This window comes from Sinocyclocheilus grahami, unplaced genomic scaffold (assembly GCF_001515645.1).
Source record: "Sinocyclocheilus grahami isolate Dianchi unplaced genomic scaffold, SAMN03320097.WGS_v1.1 scaffold131.1, whole genome shotgun sequence".
Lineage (NCBI taxonomy): Eukaryota > Metazoa > Chordata > Actinopteri > Cypriniformes > Cyprinidae > Sinocyclocheilus > Sinocyclocheilus grahami.
Window position 1 is genome coordinate 785,093 of NW_015505310.1, and position 7,355 is coordinate 792,447.

General features: G+C 32.9%; 1 pseudogene; it reads right to left on the bottom strand.

Annotated features, from left to right (window-relative positions):
• Window positions 1-7,355, bottom strand: part of LOC107590667 (disks large homolog 1-like) — a 148,350-nt pseudogene that overhangs the window by 3,113 nt on the left and 137,882 nt on the right.

Consider the following 7,355-nt stretch of genomic DNA (forward strand, 5'->3'; position numbering starts at 1 on the left):
AAATATATTACTTGGTTACCCTATGCTTACATGCTTTTGTTTTGAACAGTAGTCTCTAATTTTCACTCACTGTTCAAATGAGATTTAATGAGCCATGTAGCATTAACAAAGTTCAAGAGGTTTTTCAGACCACTCGATGTGAATGACAGGCCAGTTACAAAACTGTTGAAAGGCTGTTCAAATGACTGCGACATGTTATTTGAAGGTAATATTCCAGGCCATAATATTCTGTGTACCCAGTCTGATCTCTAAGCAAGGTACACAGATAAGCAGCACCTGTTTTATTACCTGAAACTACCATGTATGGCAAATCATATAACTAGCTTATGAACTATAAAGCATAGTAGAGTAAAGTGAGCTTATGTTGGTTAAATCAATAGTGCGTTGTAATTATCTCGGCTTTTGCTGCTGCATTTTTAAACAACCTATTTTAAGATTAAAATATTTCTTTATTTGAAATATTAAAATTAAACTGTTTTTGCGTAAAATGTTGGTCTTGAATAGCACACATCTTTCAATTTTGTGTGTGCATATAACACAAAGGAAAGCTGAGGGAACAAAGGGAATTAAATACTCAAACTGATGAAGTTTAAAGAGACGTGATGAAAGGAAATAAAGGGGAACACAAACTTACGGTAACTACTTTCACTATCGCTGGCATTAGAAGTTACATGCTCTGAAACCATAAAAAGGGAAAATGAACACCACAGACAAAAAAACAAGCTTTGCAGGAATATAACAAACACAATACTAAGAGCAGTCACCAGCAGATGGCAGCGTTAAGAACCTGTGCAGGACATGACTCTGAGGGCTTTGAAGCTGATCTTATTTTGCTCGGTTTATCACAAAATTGCTTGTACAAAATGAGGTTGGTAGTTTTATCAGTATGAAACATTTCAAATCATCTAATACCCTCTGAATGCATGTAAGAAACTCTCTTAACACAGTCATGGTGCGGTGAACATTGATGGACAGATGGGCTCCACTCCACCACCTAAAAGAAGTCTAGAAGTCTAAGAGAGGACACAAATACTAAACATCCAGGAATCATGGAAGATTGTACATAACTTTCCATTATATCAACCATGCTGACCTCAACCCCCTCATGTTCTGTTGTGACTGTTTTCACACTACCAAACGTTCAAAAGTTTAGGGTCATTTGTTTTGTTTATATTTTATTTGAGAAATAATCCCTTTATTCAGCAAGGATACAAGGATATATTAAAATCAATTACAAATGACAGTAAAGACATTTATGTAGGAAAAAAATAAATAAAAAAAAATGCTGTTCATTTAAACTTTCCATTCCTCAAAAAAAAAATCCCTGTTTCCACAAAAATATTAAGCAGATATTATGCTTTGTAACTGTTTATTTTCCAGAGTCGTTTTAAAAACCTGCCAGTCAAGCTTTGCAATAAGAGCATCATGAAAGTGTATGGTAGCTGACATTTAAAAACAGTATTGAAAGAAAATTAACTGCTTATGTAAAAGGTTACCTCACACTTGGACATGCTGGACTGGTAAGAGAAGCAGGCTGCAATAAGGTTCAATTAGTTAACATTAATGTGTTAATTTAGGTTTGTCCATAACACATTAACTAATGTTAAGCTGTATACTGTTCAGAGGTTTGAAGGCAGTAATAATAATAATTAGACATGAATACTTTTATTCAGCAAGGACGCATTTAATTGATCAAAAGGGACATTATATTTAATTTTTTTTTTAAATGCAGTTTGTTAAACCTTAAATATACAAAAAAAAAAAATCCCTTGTTTCCACAAAATATTAAGCAGATATTTATTTTTTTAACATTTATAATAATAAGAAAGCTTTCCTTGGAACCAAATCAGCATATTAGAATGATTTCTGAAGGATCAAATGACACTGAAATCTGGACTGCTGAAATTTAGAAATAAATTACATAATATATTATATATAAAAATGTATATAATAAATGTTAAAATACTGTATTTTTGAGCAAATAAATGCAGTACTGATACAATAATTCTTTCAAAAACATTTAAAATATTACTGACCCCCCCCCCCTTTTTTTTTATTTTTTTTTTTTTTTTCCTTCTATTTTTTTTTTATTTTTTTTTTTTAGAGACTTGAAAGAAATCAAAATAAAGAACTGAAGGGAGTGTGTATCTCAGTGTCAACATCAAACAGAACATGAGCGTTAAATGACTTTCTGACTATGGTATTATTTGCATTTGTCCCCAAAAGCACATATCAAACTCATCTCCCAAAGCAAAATTACAGCAGTAACTACATTTTTACATATTCAGAAGAAAATAGAATGGTGCGAAACTCGCTCCAATGCTAAGGTGTTGTGGATGGTTTCCAAGGCATTGCCACGCAGTTGCTAGGCTAGGTGGTTGCTTACTGGCAAGTTAAAAGAGCCCACTCCCCAAGCCCTGAGATTTTTTTTTCTGACCATTTTGTCATTCACCAGGATAAAAATAACATGTCCAATTGCTTAGTGGGGGGAATAAGTAAAGGAAAAGATGTGAGTTACACACCAACATTTAATACTTTGGGTTAGGCATTTGTTCAAAGCCCTAAACCCAGGGTTCCCAGGGGCTTTTGTTAGCCAAAACCCTTAGAAGTAATATATTGACCTCAAGCATCCCCTGAGATTTTGAGTTAACGTTATAATTTGCATGTTCACAGATTTCTGATGTTGGTTAACCGTCACAACAATCCAAAGAAACAAGACAAAATATCAAATCTATTTTGATGTATGCAAATTTCCAATGTGGTTACGTTTCTTGGTTTTTCATATTCATTTGTACAGTATATTCCTTGTGAGTTATCCTTTATGATTCTTTTATTGTTATAATATATTCATATTATTCATGACTGTTTTATGTTACTCATATGCTCAAGTATTATTCATTTATTCTTCTTTATTACTGTTCTTTTCTTCATATTCCATTGACAAAGTATATTTTTATTTATTTGACATATAAAAGGTACATTTTGTTATGTTTAATGGATGTTTGAACAGGATGTTGGAAACTTATTCTCTGCTGAATATTTTTTATTATATCGCAAGGATGTTTGCTCAATTTGTCTTCAATTTTCTTGGTACCAAGTGTGCTTTTCTAAGAGCTAAGTGGTATTTGCAGACTGATATTTGAAGATTTGCAAAGCTTGCTGTTTGTGCTCAAAGGATGTAAAACCACAAGTTCATCTGGTATTTTTATCTGATCTTATCTATGACCCTATTGTCATGTCACCGTGACCTCTCTTTGACTTAGAGTAACTTGGGCAGAGAAAAACATGTGCCAGGTGTATATATAGAAAATTCCCTGACGTCTATCGATCAGACATAACATCTGGTGATATTATCTGGTTGTATAGGATGTAAGTCTCTAGTATATTTATATTACTCCAGTTGGCTTCTGGCACAGCTTCTTATTTTCTTCTGCTCATATCAAATACTCCAAAGGCTTTGTCTTTTGTCTTCTTAAGATTATTATACTTAAATTTAGGTTATACTCTCAGGAATTTTAACAGAATATACTCAGTATATTCAGTTTTATATTTTGTATTTATTTTTAATCTTTTTCTATTTATTTTCATTATTATTATCATCTGTATTTGTTATCATTTATAATTCAATCAATAACACATTTTACTGAAAGACTTTGCCTGCCTGGATATCTTAATTGTTTTTGCATTATTTTTTATTTCTAGTAAGTGTTTTATTTTGGTTGTTTAAAATGTAAGTTTAAAATCATTTTCTTTTATATTATATAAAATAAAATATGTTGCTCCTGCTGAGACATCCAGACACAAAGAAAACTACAATTCTATGGCTAATGGGAATAGTTACTTTTAAGGGTGGTACAAAATATTTATTTCTTCAATTCTTTACTTTCAAACGTACAAACACTTGAGCTTTTAACATGTTAAATCCTCTAGCTTTTATTTTGGCAGAATACTGGTTTTGTTCATTTTGGAACAAAAATGTTGGAAAATCTGAATCTGAATATAAACAAAGTGAACGTAATGCAACAGACTATATATTTAATTAAATCGCAGTCTTTGATTTGAAAATCATGATTTCATAAGATATATCACTATTAGTTTTATTTCAGTTTTCAATTATGCTGCGCAATTTGTTTATTTTAATGTTCCATTCAATTTAATAACTTATTAGCTTTTTAATCAACTCAAAAACCCCTTGCAGTTCCTGCACAACCCCTTATTTAGGAAACCCTACACTGAAGAATTAGACATAATAATCACCATGATTTAATCAATGCATTTATAATGCAAATGTTGTTAAAGGGATAGTACACCCAAAAATGAAAATCTCCCCCACATCATTTTCCAAACCTGTATGACTTACTTTCTTCTGTGGAACATTCAATAAGATATTTTGAAGAATTCATTTCCCACTGACCTCCATTGTATTTTTAGCCCATTCAATGCAAGTCTATGTGAAATTAAACTGTTTGGTTACCAACATTCTTCAAAATATCAATTTCTCGAAATTGAGATTTATATATAAGCTGAACGCTGAATAAATAAGCTTTCCATTGATATATGATTTGTTAGGATAGGATAATATTTGGCCGAGATACAACTATTTGAAAATCTGGAATCTGAAAAAAAAATCTAAATATTGAGAAAATCGCCTTTAAAGTTGTCCAAATGAAGTTCTTTGCAATGCATATTACTAATCAAAAATTAAGTTTTGATATATTTACGGTAGGAAATTTACTAAATATCTTCATGGAACATGATCTTTACTTAATATCCTAATGATTTTTGGCATAAAAGAAAAATCGATAACTTTGACCCATACAATGTTTTTTTTGGCTATTGCTAAAAATATACCCCAGCGACTTATGACTGGTTTTGTGGTCCAGGGTCACATATTTTTGGGTGAACCATCACTTTAAGCAATACTCTAGAAGAGTTGGAAGACAGAATTTACTGCCACAATAAACTCTATTGTATTATTGTCACAGTTAAACATGCTTCCATCCTTTTGTAAAACGTATAAATTATGCCAATTCTATTAATTAGTAAATTATGACAGAAAATTCATTTTTAATTGAACTATCCCTTTAAGAGCAGCAGAATTAACATGTTAAGGGCATAATGGCCAACAAAGGAACTGAACATAGCACTGCTCTGCAAAGCTTGTGTTTTATAGCCATCTAGAAACAACACAGGCTGCAGACGCAACACAATTCTAACAGAACATCACTGCTAAATGTGCAAAACAGATTTATGGGGAACGAAGGGAGTTTGGTGGGACCGGTGGGGTACTGTAGGTCTGCTGTTGCCTTTGTGGACTTACTCAAGCCTTTGTCGTCACTCAGGTCCTGTGGAGCAGTCGGCAGAGAGCACGGAACAAGAGAAAACCACAAAAATAACAATGATTACTGGAACAGCACATCACGTCTTACCGATGAACATTGCTCCTGCCTTGCAACAAACCCAGATATGTAGACTTCAACGGTCTTCAGTGGACATTCTGTCTCTACATCAGCTCACATTGAGGTTTAGTAGAAGGGATCAATCAAATTTGCTGTCATGTTTAGGGTTGTTGCAGAAGCAAGAGTTTTGTTCAGCGGTGTTGGCGTTGCCGCGTGTGGCGCTACCCTGCCCTGCACACGCCTAATGTACTTACGGTCCACATCACTTGTTTCCTGTTCGCTGGGGTCCTTGTTCTTGTAGAAAGTGAATTTTCGCGAAAAGAGGTTCTTTTTAAGCTTGTCATTGAGTGAATGCTGGGAAGGAGGAGAGGGAGGGATGGAGGGGGGGACAAAAAAGCAAGAACAGATGGAATGGTGTTGGGTGTCTAGTTGAAGTATGAACAAATGCCCAACTTAACAGATGCCCATGTTACTGACTCTATAGCCACCGCCATCCAATAAAATGATGCTGGAATGACAAAAATCACTAATGTGAGAACTTATAAATAGATATGAAACCAGATCTTGGTTTGGAGATGGCAACAGTAGAGTTTATGAGGGATTACCGAACATCAGATCAATTTAAAGGGTAGTTACCACAACCAAGGTTAGCAAGGTGGGTTTATAGCACAAATCCAAGGACATGCAGACCAGCCTCCTGAATTAGTTAGTTGATTAAAGTTAGTGATTGGCATTGATCAAAGGGTTTGGACAGGAACAAAGTTACAGCCCACTTAAAAAGATGGACAGATGAGTAATGTGCAGGAATAGAAAGTGAAGAGCAGTTTGACATCAATGGCAAGCGTATACATCTTTTTGTTCTCTGAAATATTCATGCACTCATGCTGCATTAGTGAATGCAGTTGAAAATGCTAAGACAGTGAAGAGTGGATGATGAGTCGGTCCGGTGCTAAACACAATACTGCTGCAAAGACTAAAGAGTTTTAATCACTAGGGCTGGGCAATACATATTGAATTTCGACAATATATTCTGTGGTCATATAAAATTAATCAACATTGTGAATAGTGCGATGATTTTAAGGAGTTTTTTTTCCCGTTACAATTTTTAAAGATCATGTCATTAGACTACTTCTGCAGTTTTTTCTTGTATCAGTATATACTGTATATTAAACTTCATTAGAAAAACTGTGTTGGAGTAAGTTGGTAAGCTTTCTTTCTGTTAATGAGGTCAAACTTTAATTTTAGTGGATCTGTTGTAATGATGTTTGTATCTTTCACTGAAGCCCATTAAGAGAGTAGGATATTTCATATCATTAAAACCTGTTAGTCACAATATTATAGTAGTGTCATTATTTTATATTAGAGCATACAGTAGAAATGAAAAAATATATATCATTGTTTCTGTGAGTGTGAAACAATGTGAAAAACATACCCTGGTTATTTTTAACAAGATTTTAAACTGCATTTTACAAGTTTACATGTTGAAGCTATAATGGCTGTTTGGCTGAAACAAACACACACACACACACACACACACACACACACACAAACACACACACACACACACACACATAAGGCCTATATATATATATATATTTTTTTTTAAGTCAGAGCAAGTATTTTAATACTGTGATATATCTCGAATGTCATCAAAATGCTGATAAATATTGAGATACATAATACCGTTCTAATACAGTATATACTATCATTCATGTTTGGGGTTGGTAAGATTATTATTATTTTTTTAAATTTTGTCTCTTAAAAATGTCAAAAAATTTTTTTTTGCATTTTGTTCTTATGCTTACCAAGGAAGCATTTATTTGATAAAAAAATGCAGTACAACAGAAATGTGAAATATGATTACAATTTAAAACAATAATTTTCTATTTTAATATATTACAAATTGTAATACAAAAATATAAAATTAATAAATTATAAATAAATTATTGCTGTGAT